Raw genomic sequence first — 13,753 nt, 5'->3', positions numbered from 1 at the left:
AATCACATGCTGTTGTGTTTTTCTCTGGAGAACTGGACGTTGGCGCCCATTCCCAGACCTACGTGAGACGCTGGGTCATTTCTGTTTGAAGTGGCTGCATGTTTAACCTGCTGTGCAGAGCCCCATCAGTTTTCCCTGTATGTTCTTAAATTTGATGTGAGGAGGGCTGGTGGCCTCCTTTGTACACTGGGGACCTCAGTCCTTCTGTTCCCCATATTATGTTTTGATTTTTTTCCAGTGTTGTTCCTCTGTTGTTAATTTTAACCACTTGTTTTCTCAAACGTATCTTTACCCCGATTCCTGAGAAGCCAGTCGCCATTTCCAGGAGTTGCTTCCCAGATTGCACAGGACGGGAGCTCCGTCCCCAGTCCTGAGGCTGTGACGTCTGCTCACAGTGGCTTCGCCTGGCCACAGCTTCCTGGGTGCAGACTACTTCTGTGTGGCAGGACGGATGCTCTAAAAGGCAGTGCCATGACTGGCCACCTAGGAGCTGTCCCCCAGCCGGGCCTCTTTCCAGGTCCCACTGGAGTCGCTCCCTCTGTCGTGGGTGTGCTTTGGTGGCTTTCCATGTCCTCCCTGGTACGGTCACCTTGGATTAAAAAGGCACCCGTAGTAAGAGGTCTTCACACACAGGACAAACGTGCACTTTCATACAAAAAACAGTTGGGTTTTCTTTTGGGATTTCTAGGAAACTGTCTTCACTTTATGAGATGTGCTCGTCCACAGCAGGTCGGACTCGTTGCTATTTATTACTTCCCAACCCATCCACTAGGACAGGTTAGAAGCTGCTGCTTTCAGCCCTGGCTGGTCCCGCTGGGTCGTGCAGATGCAGAGCATGCAGGCCGGGAGCCCCGGGCTCGAGGAGTTATTTATTGATTGACCTTCGTAGGGCTAGTGTGGACACCCTTGTGACAATTGTGTGCTGTTAAAACAATGAAGATCCCAATGACTCCGTGTTGAAGGACGCTCTCAATTCATGGTGGAGCATATGAAGAAGCCAAGTCCTGAGGACGTGCGACCACTGGACTCAGGACGTCACTGTGCTGTTCACATCACCACTAGGCATGTCACCCAGAAACCGCCAGCTGGCCACACGGCGGCCATCTGCCCCCTTGGCAGCGGCATTCCTGCTCTGACATTCCAAGTCTTAGAAACTGCACTCTTGAGCGGCAAGAGATCGGTAGACGCAGAAGGTTCCATTCACGTTTGACAGAAGGTGGTTGGTGCGAGGGTCCAACATTAAGTAAGAACACTTTACATGCTACCTCTCCCCCCTCCCTCCCTCTCCACCCCCCCTCCCTCCTCCTCCCTCCCCTCCCTCCCCCTCCCTCTCCCTCCCTCCCCTCCCTCCTCCTCCCTCCCCTCCCTCCTCCTCCCTCACCCCCTCTCCCTCCCTCCCCCTCCCTCCTCCTCCTCCCCCTCCCTCCCCTCCCTCCCCCTCCCTCCTCCTCCCTCCCCCTCCCTCCCCTCCCTCCCCTTCGTCTGTCCCCCCCCCCCGTCTCTTTTTTTTTAATAAAGTTTTAACATTAGAACTTTTCTCTTGGGGAAAAAATACTTCAGGGCTTGACTTTTGTACAAATTTTAACTGTAAAATACAGATTTATCTTGTATCTGTTCATGAAAATGGAAATCAAGGCTGCTAATGCTTTTTATTTTAACTATCCCATTAAGGAGATATGTCAATGGTGTTTTCAACTCAATCTCTGTCTTTTAAATTATTGGCGGAATAATTGATTACTAGACATATTGTAAAACCAATAGATTGGTTATACAATAAAATATCAACTCATTGGTAGGTAGTCTGAATTGATTATTTCAAGTGCACCTTATTAACACAAATATCAGTGGGTCCCGTGTAAAATCTTACAGTGCTAAATGTCAAGCCTAACTGTGAATTCTGTTGTGTATCTTAAGTAAGTTTATGATAATGTTCTCAAGCTGTCAACAAAATATATGTACTTTTGTGAACTATGAATTTTCTAATTAAATTTTACATGATATAACATGATTTTTACATGAATAATACTTTGTTTAAACTATCAAATGTCAGTATTTTACTACAATTTTATTATAAAATGTACATTATCACTAAATGAACTTTGATTTTAAAAAATCAAATTAGCTTTAGTTGTATATTATTTTTTACAAATAAAGATAGACTTGCAAAAAGGCTACTTTCTTGTTTGAAATTATATGAGATTATTCAACAGATACATGTGAGCACCCACCCTAGCACCCACCCCGGGTAGAGGGGACACTGTGTCACGACAAGGTCCCTGCTTCCCTACTGGTGACCACTGAGAGGCGAACACCTGGTTTGTCTGCATTTACTGCACCTGTGTGTGGGTACCTGTGTGGGCTGACGGAAGGTGACATTTAAAATAGTTAATTCTGATAGCATAAAAGATGACACACGGTGTCCCCAGCATTGGCACCAGCATTCTTCCTGATTGTCGGAGCCAGAAGTCTGACAGGAGAGCAGTCTCCTGACATTCAGATTCGCTGTTGTGCTATTTATCACCACCTCTGTAATCCGCCCCTATGCATCGAATTGAGTTCATAGTGGAAAATCGAAAAGGCCTGAGATAAAACAACATTCTTAAGCCATTTTTTGTTTTGTTTTCTCAGTACTGAAGCTCAAACCCAGAGCCTCACGGGTGCTAGGCCAGTGCTCTACCATTCACCTGCACTTCAGCACCGTGTGTGTGTGTGTGTGTGTGTGTGTGTGTGTGTGTGTGTGTGTGTGAGAGAGAGAGAGAGAGAACCCAGGGCCTTGTGCATGCAAGGAAAGCCCTCTACCAACTGAGCTGTATCCCCAGCCCATCCAGCACCTTTTAAAGTTTTTATTCTAAGACAAGTTCTCAAAATAAGTTGCAGGCTCTGGCCTTGAAGTTGAGATCCTTCTGCTTCAGCCTCCCGAGTAAGTGGGATTATGAGTGTGCACCCCACGTTTCTTCAACTGTTTCTGAGTCCATCACCCTGCAGTTGGCCAATGGATCTTCCCACCAGCCCTTTCCTAACCAGGTCAGAGGGTAACCCTGATCCCCCAACCCCAGCATAAAAACCAGCCTCTGGGTAAGTTGGTTGTGTGCATAGAACCCTCACCTCATTGAGGGGGGCCAGTCAACACCAGTTACTTGATTCTGGGTTTCGGGGTCCAGTAAACAATGGTGAGGAGCTGAAACATTCCTTCGACCCCCAAAATGGAGCTGGTGCTGTGGCTGGTGACCCTGCCTCAGGTGAGAGGCTCACGTTCAGGGTGGAGCCGCAAGTGTCTCTGTGACTGAGAGTCGGCTTCTCAGGAAGCCGGGGACATCCTTGCTCTCAGGACAGTCCTTGCTGTTGTCCTGGGACAGCATGTCACCAAGTGATGGGGGCTGTCTCCTGTGAGGTAAAACCCAGTTGTGCCTCCTGGAACTCCATCATTGACTGGCTGTCAGAAGGCATTTTGGAAACCAAGTTCAGTCTTTGGTGTCGGTGGGAAGGAAGGCGCAGTCTGGTGCCTCCCGGGGGCGATGTGCAGGGACTGTGAGACTTAGCACTTCAGAGTCCCTGGTAAGAGTCTACCAGCTTCCCCACGAAACCAAGTCTGATGTGGACAGACTCCTACCCACAGGATGGAACCCAGGGGTTCACCTCCACCCTTTTTTAGTTCATTTTGAGACAGGGTCTGGCTAAGCTGTTTAGGGCCTCACTAAATTGCTGAGGCTGGCCTTGAATTTGGAATCCTCCTGCCTCAGCCTCCCCAAGATTCTGGGATTACAGGTGTGCACCGATGCACCTGACATGGGTAAAGAATGTTTTAAAAGCTCATGTGTTGGCAGATATGGTGGCACATACCTGTAATGTCAGCGACTCAGGAGGCTGAGGCAGGAGGATCACCAGTCTCGGCAATTTAGCGAAGCCCTAAACAGTTTAGCCAGACCTGTCTCTAAATAAAAAGAAAAAGGGGCTGGGGATGCGGCTCAACGGTTAAATCCCTGGTACCAAAACAAAACCAGAAAAAGCTATATATATATATTTTTTGTCTATTGTTTATATTGTTCTATAAAATGGAATTAAAGCAGTTTAAGAATGATTATAATCTAAATTGGGACACTTGAGAATGGATGTGTCTGCTATTAATTATGCAGGACCACAGCCCACAGAGCTGACCCGGGCAGATGGCAACCACAGCATCACGGCTTCCAGATGTTTTAAAAACTGCAGCACACAGTAGGGACGCATTAATGCACCCAGCTGTGCGTGGTGTAGACACTCGGGACCACACGTAACTACATACAACTGAAGTTTCACGAAACGGAACGGTGATGCCGACAGTCCCTCTGATTCCTTTTTCTTTCTTGGTGCTGGGAGTGGGACCCAGGGCCCCTCTCAGGCGAGGCAGCCCTGTTTCCGTCTTTAGAGTGTGTCTTGTGACATCCTCAAACACGGTCGCACGCGCTGTCTGAGGAACACTGGGAGGCACTTCACTGCCCACAGAGATGTCTGCCGGGGAAAGTGGTCGTCTCTTTTTTCCTCTCTGAAAGAGGAGAGCACTGCATCATGTACTCGCTCGCTTGCTTTTATTCTTTATTTTTTAAATTTTGAAACAATCTCAAACCTGGAAAAGAGCTGCGTGGAAGGCTCAGGTCACCCTTCGCCCAGCCGACCCCCCCGCGGGCCTCAGCCCTCCCGGCCTTTGCTGTTTTCTTTTTCCTGAGCCATTTGAGGATGAGTGGCGGAGAGCAAGCCCCTCGCCCACTTTGGACCTGAGCATCTGTTCTGAAGACCAAGGACATTCTCATGCATTCCCTTATACGACCATATTTCAGTTACAAATTCAAAATGTTGAACATTGTTACAATATTATCAGGAAAACCACAAACACACACAGGAATCTCACCCAGCTGGATGTGGTGGTGCAGACCTGTGATCCCAGCTACTCAGGAGGCTGAGGCAGGAGGATGGCAAGTTTGAGGTCAGCCTCAGCAACTTACAAGAGCCCGTCTCAAAATTTTAAAGAATTAGAACAATGAGGGATGTAGCTCAGGGGTAAAGTACCACGGGTTCAATCCCCGCCAAATCTCACCATTGTCCCAATGATGTGCTTGTCAGAACCTCCTGCCCCCACCCCTAGGACTCTAGAATCAGGCGCTGCATTTGGCTGCCTGGTCTCTCTTGGTTCCTTTCATCTGGAACGATTCCTCGGCTTTGCTTTGTGTTTCATAATATTGACATTTTTGAAGAGTAAATACAAACTGTTTTGTAGACAGTTCCTCCACCGGGGTTCATTGGTTTTCTCATAATTATATTTGAGCAATGTGTTTCAGTTATGAAAACCACACAAGTGACATTATAGCTGCATGGGACCGTGTCGGGAACCTCATGTCTGTTTGATTTAATGCTGATTTTTTGGGGGGGCGGGGTACTGAGAATTGAACCCAAGGACACTTTGCCACTGAGCTACATTCCCAGCCCTTTTCATTTACTTATGTAGAAGGAGGGTTTTGCTAAGTTACTTAGGACCTAAGTTGCTGAGACTGGCCTTGAACTTGCCGTCCTCCTGCCTCAGCCTCCCTGGAATGACAGGTGTGTGCCATCATTTAAGAGGAGAACTGCTCACACACACACACACACACACACACACACACACACACACACTGGGGAACGGAGCGGGGCGTCCAACCACTGGGCTACACTTTCAGCCCCTTTTATGTCACCTGGAGACCGGGTCTTGCTAAACTGCCCAGGCTGGCCTGGAACTTGGGATCCTCCTGCCTCAGCCTCCAGTCACTGGGCTGTGTGTCCTGCCATGAATTCGCTCGGTGACAGCCAGCACTGGTGCGGGGATCCTGTGGGGATCCCACGCCCGAAGCCAGTATCTCCCGAGGATCCGACGACCCAGGCGACTCTGCGCTCAGATCACCGCCCGCTGTGGCTCCCCGGCTGGGTTTTCCTGGTCCTGCTTCACCTGCCGAAGGACCAGCTCCCCGGCCACTGACCCTAGCGCAGCCCCCGAGGCCCAACCCGCGTTCTCCCCGCCCCTCCTGCAGGTGAGGCTGGGATCGCCCGGGGCTCGGTTGTGGCCAGGTCCGGCCACCTCAGCTCGGGAGGAGCTGTGCTCAGGTTCCCTGGGCAGCTGTGGCCTCGGTGGACAGCGTCCCCCGACGGGCATGGGGTGGGTGGGCTGCAGGGACACCTGGGACTGGCCCGGGAGCCCGGAGCAGGAACTCAGGAGCAGTGACCCAGGCGGGGACTGCCGCCAGCACTCACTGCCTTCCTGACACCCCGTGTGTCTGAGGCTGTAAACCCGGGGAGACCACCACCCCAACCCACCACCTCTGACCCCCTGGTTTTACTTCATTGATTTCTTGGTATCCGGATTGAACCCAGGGCGCTTTACCACTGAGCCCCGTCCCTGTATTGAGAAACAGGGTCTCACTGAGGGGCTTAGGGCCTCGCCAACTTGCTGAGGCTGACCTTGAACTCCAGATCCTCCTGCCTCAGCCTCCCGGCCCCTGGGATGACAGGCGAGCGCCATCGCACCCAGCTGGCCACCTGATTTTAAGAACACACACACACACACACACACACACACACAGGGAGACCTGCCCCAGCTGGAGGTGGAATCAAACCCGCACGTGCGCACTCACGCACAGAGCCAGACCTTACTTGAAAAGTGATCACAAACAAATTGAAGCAAAAAATGGCCTTGGACAATGATCGGTTCTCGGTCCCTTGTGGGAGGCAAAGGTGACACCTGTGGTGTGTGGTTGACACCGGAGGGTGCTTTGTGAGTTGGCCTTGGTGGCCCTCCTCCCCGCCCCCCGCCCCGCCCTGGCTGGTGCTCACAGGGACAGTGCCCAGCGGGGCTGGCAGGTGTCCAGCAGTCGGCCGACAGCCGAGCCACAGGGAGAGAATGAACAGTGAGGGGGAGGCGCTGGGGAAGCCAAGCGCGAGAGGACGCAGGGCCCTCCTGAAACGCCACCGTCCCTGCTGTCCTTCCGACGCACTGTGTGGCCCCAGGGGACACCAACCCCCTGTGCTCGGGCATCACCAAGGGTCCTGAAGGCAGCTTTGACCCTGGCATGTCCAGGACTGCAGAACGTCCGCGGTTTGAAGGACCAGGGAGGCCCACGCAGGGGGCGAAGCCAGCGACACCCCGATCACGTCCATGCTGCCCTGGACTCTTTCCCCCAGAAGACTCCGTGCTGGTGCAGTTTTGCAGCCGCGGAGAGCAATGCGGCCAGGTCTTCTTTCCCTCCAGCTGCACGTGGGCAAACCACGGTTAGGGAGGATGAAATATTCAGCAGCCGCCATACATAATTCATCGCTCTCGTGAGGCTCCCCAGAGCGCCCAGCCCCGGCCCCCTGGCAAGCGGACGCCTGCGAGGCTGGACTCTCCTTCCCGGAGCGAGTTGGTTCTCGGCTCCTCTCCTGAAGCGCTTGTTCCCGGACACTGGGCTCCTCGGACTCTCGCCTGGGCCTCTGGGTTGACCCTGAACTTCAGAGATGCCCGGAAAAAAACAAAAATAGGTGTTTGTGACTAGAAATGTTTCCCAAGATGACTAGGGTTAAAGAAGCGGGTGTCCTTGGGAGTTACATGCAACTTCAGAAACTTTAGAAAAAGAATCTATAGAAAAAAGAATGAAAATCTCCAGAGATGATGGACACCCAGGGTACAAACCCCTGTAGCCTGCGGTCAGTGGAGGAGCCCATCTTGCCCCGGGGCTCCGGCCCACGTCAGATCGGTTATGTTATGCTGCCTGTCAGCCGGGGTGGGGGGCGTCTCACGGCCACGTTGTCTGTCTTGATTACTAATTCAAGGACCTTTACCGTTTGGATCATTTGCATCTCTTCTTTTATTGGCTTTTCTCTCTGGGTGCTTTGCATATTTTCATAACTGAGCTGCGGGGTGGGAGGAGCTCCGTGTAGAGCCCTGGGCCCTGGGTTCCTTCCCCAGCTTGCCCCTCCCCCCGACTTGCACAAAGGCAGGGCCTGGGGGGGCGGGTGGTCAGGTCATTGGTGGGCAGATGGGAGCCTCAGGCCACTTCCTCATGTCTTTCATGTACCGACTCAAGGTGAGCAGTTTTGCCACATGCTCCCGCCATGAGATCCAAATCACGGGGCTGATCAATCATGGATGGAACCTCTAAGACTCGGAGCCAAAGATGACTCTCCTCTTGGCCGGCTGATGACCTCCGGTGTTTGCTACAGTACGGGAAAGTTGGATCAACAGCATGTTTGAAGGTCTCTTCAACTCACCTAATACTCTCCTGCTCCCACGCTGGGAGCCTGAAGTCTATCTATAGACGCCCCTGTTTACCCGTTAGCTCTGTTGCTAGCTTTGTTTCACTGTGAACGGCACAGACAACTGCACATGGCCATGATGGTTTTCCTACGAAGGTTCTGGACCTCGAGGATCTGAACTTGTGCAAATTCTCAAGTTGATCCCTACCATCCAGTTTCCCTCTAGGGCGTTGTCCTGAGCTCATACTCTGCTTGGTGGCCAGGCTCTTCCCCATATCGTGGCCACACTAGCTGGGATCCCTCTGGGGCTCTCCGGAGCTGGCCCTTTCTAAGAGCCCTTGTGGTACGTTGGGTTTCGAAGGAGCAGCCCCTAGGGGTGGGTTGGATGAGCAACGGCGAGGGTGAAGATGAACTTCAGCACAAGGAAGTTCGCCAATTACGAATCAAAGCCATCTCAAAGTGGCTGACCGCTAACCTCGGTGTCATCAACTGAGAAACGGATAGATACGCACATGTGGCACACCCTGCAGGGAACACTGGTTGTCACTGGGAGAGCGCGGTGGCCACACCTTAAGCCCAGCCACTTGGGAGGTAGAGGCAGGAGGATTGCAGTTTTAAGGTCAGCCTCCACAACTTAGTGAGACCCTACCTCAAAATAAAAAGGGGCTGGGGATGCGGCTCGGTAATTAAGTGCCCCTGGGTTCAATCCCCAGCACCCAAACAAAAAAAATTAGTTGTCCCTAAAAAGGAGTGGGTACTGGTCATGCCCAAGCACGTGCACTGTAAACACATCCCCTGTGTGAAGGCCAGCCGTGAGGGCCACCCAGTGCACAAGTCCGTGTATATGCCATGTCCAGGACAAGAGAATCCCCAGAGACAGGAAGGAGATTGGTGGTTGCCGGGGTTGGGGGCGCTTGGGGACTGACAGCTAACGAGTGTCAGTCATGTAAATCTTCTAAACTTGATCGTGGTGGTGATTGTGCCGATCAGTAAATATGATACACAGACTCGTGAGCTGTGCACTGAAATGTATTTCACTCTATAATGAAATGTAGGCTTTATTTATTCATTTCAGATGCTGGGGATTGAACCCAGGGGCTCTGTACCACGGATCCACAGACCCAACCCTTTTTACAAATTTGAGACAGGGTCTCGCGAGGTTGCCAAGGCTGGCCTCAAACATGGAATCCTCCTGCCCCGGCCTCCCAAGTCACGGGGATCTCAGGCATGGCCACCGCCCCCATCTAAACTGTATGCATTCACCAAGTGAATGGCAGAGTATGTGAATGGTCTCTCAATAAAGCTGTCAAGCACGATTCACCAACTTCACTCATTTAAAACACTCCAACTCGCGCCTGCTTTGGCTGCGCATGTTCTAAAACTGGAACGGCGCAGGGGAGAAAGCGTGGTGGGGTGACATGCAAATTCGCAAGCATTCCATATTTTTTTTTAAATAAAAATATATAAATAAATTCCACTCAATCTGCCAACTGTGTTCTCCTCGCCAGACACTGGGGACACAGCAGTCAAGAGGACAAAGGCGGCCACTCCCTCCACAGAGCCAGCATCCTGGAGCCCCAACGCCACTCCCAACGCCACTCCCCTCCACAGAAAGAAAATGCTGGTAAAACTCATCTTTCAGGGCCATCTGAATTCTACTGGCTTCTAATTTACGTTTCTTGAAGAGGGCAGTCTTCAGTAACTGACCCAATCTGCTCAGAATCCGCAGTTTTACAGTGTCCCCAGGTTTTGTCATTGTCCCGCACCCTGAGCTTGGGAACCTAGAGGTCAACTCTATGTCCAAGCAGACGCCCTGTGGGTCAGCTCTGTGGCTCTGCCCGCAGGTCAGCTCTCTGCACAAAGAACAGACCCCTCCGTCCCCTCCGTGTCCCTCCCTGCATGGCAGGGGTGGCTTGGGGGTGGCCATGGACCTGTGTGGACTGACTTGGCCACAGGCCGTCACTCCTGGGGAGCCTCCTGCCCACCATGTGCATCCTCCCTTAGGAAGTCCCTCGACTCCGGTGAGGTCCACTCCCTGTGACCTCTCACCTGTCCATCGCCACCTGACCAAGCACTGCAGAGGCCGCGGCCTCAGACCGCGCACGCCTGTCCTCTGGTTCCGTGGGAGCTGGGCCTGTGGTCCATCTCATCCGGGCTGCGTCCCACCCGCTGGCTGGGGCTGTCTGAAGCGTGGCACCTCCTCCCAGGGCATCCAGGGTGTGGGTGGAATTTATGGATTGCAGTTGTGAGTCTGAGGCTCAGGGTCCTGCAGCTCGTGGGGCCCCCCACGAGCCCCCCAGGGGCAGGTTGGAGCACCAAGCTTGCTTTCTTTAACCCAGGGGCCTGTGGGTCTCGCTTCTTCCATTTATGACAGTCTTTGTCTCTGACCTCTAAACCCGCTTTTAAGGGCAAACCGGATTAGGTCAGGCCCACCCAGGACAATCTCCTTGTGATGACCTCCAGGTCAGCTAATCAGGAACCTAACCTCAGGAGCAGGGGCCCTTCCTAGCCACTGTCCTGCCCACTTCACGGAGGCTGTTACGGATGTGTCCACCAGGGGGCAGTCTCAGGGCCAAGTCAGAACTCCACGTCGCTGGCTCCCAAGCAGCACAGCCCGGTGTTCCCAGGGTGTCTTTGTGAGTGGCTGAGGGGCACACTGGGGCCTGGCACGGGCCCCGTCTGGCATGGTGTCTCTGGTTCGGTTTGAGATCTTTCCTTAGAAGCCCCATAGAATTCACTGAACCCTTCCTGTGATCTCCCTTGGGGGATCCCAACTTCACCCAGGCAACGGGAGCCGCCCCTTCAAAGGTGGCCTTCCCTTCCGCTGGACACAGACACGCATCCAATGCACACTTGGCGACAGACGCCTTGCCTGGCAGTTCCATAGTTACATTGTCTGGCCATCTTCTTCGCCCTCCCTTGAGAACACTCTGGTTCCAATGTCCCGCTCACCACGCTGTATTTACTGAGCACTTACTTGGTGCCAGACTCCTTAAGGCCATTTACACAGATTATCTCATTGAATATTCTCCACCACCTTGTGAGTTGTATCATGCCTTGCTGCTGATGAGGAAACCGAGGCACAGAGAAGTTAAGTAACTCCGCCAAGGTCACACAGTGAGTGGTGGGGAGCCAATATTTGAACCCAGAGAATTTGAGTCTGGAAGGTGCAGTAGCCACTGAGCAATGTTCGCTCCCAGAGCTGCCGCCTCCCCCCAGGACCGTGCCAGAGCTGGAGGGCATCGCCTTCTGCTCTTTGCATTACATTCCGTATTTCTTTCGGTAAACATCCTCATTCCCTGGTGCTTTTCAGCAGGTGTGTTATTTCATTGCCTGAAGTTGAACTCTGAGACCATCCAAAAAAACCTGTGGTCATGGGAACCGCTGGACACAGGGCTTCCTTGTCCCCGTAGGTTAAAAAAAAAGCTCTTATTTTTGCTAAATTTCATTTTGGTTGTTTTTGGCCACCAGGAACCAGAGGCTCCTCCAGCTTTGTCACTGACATGACTGCAGCCTTCATATAGAGCAGTGCTCATTTATGAAGCACCCGCTGTATACACTATACTATATCATGTTCATAAAGACCAAAAAGGGCCGATTTTACTTGGGCGTTTCTCTTCTTTAAATTGTTCTGACCCATCTCGACATGACGCAGTGGAAAGGACCCCTGGGTGCCGAGCTCGGCCTCTCTGCTCAGCAGCCATGTGTGGGGGGCTGGGTCAGGCCCTGGGCCTTCCTGAGCCTCAGTTTCCCCAACTGTTAAGCCCACGATTGTTTTTTTGTGTAATTTTGAAATCCAGGAAATTCCAAGAAGCTTTAGGCTTTTTTTTGTGTGTGTGTGTGAGAGTGTGTGTGTGTGTGTGTGTGTGTGCTGAGGATTGAACCCAGGGGCCCTCTACCACTGACCCACACCCCCAGCCCTTTTTATTTTTATTTTGAGACAGGGTCTTGCTAAGTTGCTGAGGCTGGCCTCAAACCCATGATCCTCCTGCCTCAGCCTCCCAAGTCACTGGGATCATAGGTGTGCATCGCCGTGCTCAGCTGCCATTTGCTTCCCCCCCATCAGTTCAGTAGAAGTACGCGGAGTTGAACTGGCCAGACGTTATTTAAGGACTTTCTTTAGCTCATTCAAGTGAAAGTTCACAGTTTTGCTGAGAAATTCTGTTCCATGTGGTATGAGGGTGCGGCCCCAGCTGGCCTGGATCTGTGACCTCGTCGCAGCTCCCGTGGGGTAGGAGCCTCTGGAGCGCTGAGTGCTGTCCTGAGCTGTGTCTGGCCTAGGTGCTGGGTGAGGGTGGCACCCGCCACACTTGGAGGCTGAGAGTGAGAGAAAGTTCACAGGGAGCACTGGTGGCCCGCCTCGCTGTCTGTCACCTTGGACACCAAGCCAGGCTCCTGCTCAGGTGGAGGCAGAAGCAGCCACAGAGGCTCTCAGGGCTGGGGGGCGGCCTCCTTAGCCGAGGCCGACACTGCCTGCAGACGGAGCCCTGATCCTCGGCCTCCCACTAGAGGCCACAGGACTCCGTGGGGTAGAGAAAGCCCTGCCACCCGACCAGGGGCGGGGAGGGAAGCTGACACTGCTCTGCCTGTCGCTAATAGTGACAATTTCACAATCATGACCTAAAATGTTCTTGAAAACCCAGTTTTTCTCTGTGCTCCTGCGGAAGTGGGTGTGTGAAATTCCGTTGCTAGTGGGAAAACAGACACTAAATAGGACCGCACTTTGTGTTTTCGATATCCATGTTTACTGAGGACCTACTAGGTGCCCAGGCAGCCTGCTGGACCAAGAATAAGTTTTTTTTTTTTTAAATGCATACAACATATTCTCTGTGCCCGGGAGGGCTGTGTCTCCTGGTGAACCCGACACTTAGCAGGTCTCTGAGGGCAAGCTGAAAGGGCTCACCTGTTTGGGGTCACGAAACAGCTGTGAAAGAGAAACTTTGAAGGCCGGACGGGGGCAGGCCAAGAGGTCAGCTCAGGGGGAGGAGGTCCAGCCTAGGACGTCCAGGCAGGAGAGCCCTGGACAGAGATGTGGAGGCCGGCAGACACGGGGCCTCCAGAGTCACAAACCTGGCTGCCTTCAGGAGCCAACACGCCCGTGACAGGCCAGGCCTGGGGACTGGCCGACCAGGCAGCTCCTTAGGTGGCCGAGCAGGCCCATGCTGGCCCCCAGCTCCCAGGCCCTCCTCAGGAGAAGCCACAGAGCAGACCGCAGCACACCTGGCCATGACGGCCCCCGGCCCCCGTATGCAGAGGTGCACGGACCCAAGCCCGTTGCCTCTGCAGGCCACTGGGCAGGGCCAGGGCTGGGCAGGCAGGCCAGTGCCAGCACACACCAGGGGGGCAGACCCCACTCTGGGGTCCTGTCCCTGCTCAGGGGCTCCATGTGTGGCTTGGGGTTCAACCAAAGAAGCGGACAGCGGTGGCCAATGGCAAGGGTGTGCAGAGGGGCTCTGGATGCCATCAGGCAGGCAGGGGGCCAGGCGGAGGCCAGGGGAGACTGCGCACCTAGGGGGGCAGG

This window comes from Callospermophilus lateralis, chromosome 3 (genome assembly GCF_048772815.1).
Source record: "Callospermophilus lateralis isolate mCalLat2 chromosome 3, mCalLat2.hap1, whole genome shotgun sequence".
Classification (NCBI taxonomy): domain Eukaryota; kingdom Metazoa; phylum Chordata; class Mammalia; order Rodentia; family Sciuridae; genus Callospermophilus; species Callospermophilus lateralis.
This window is presented reverse-complemented; position numbering follows the sequence as displayed.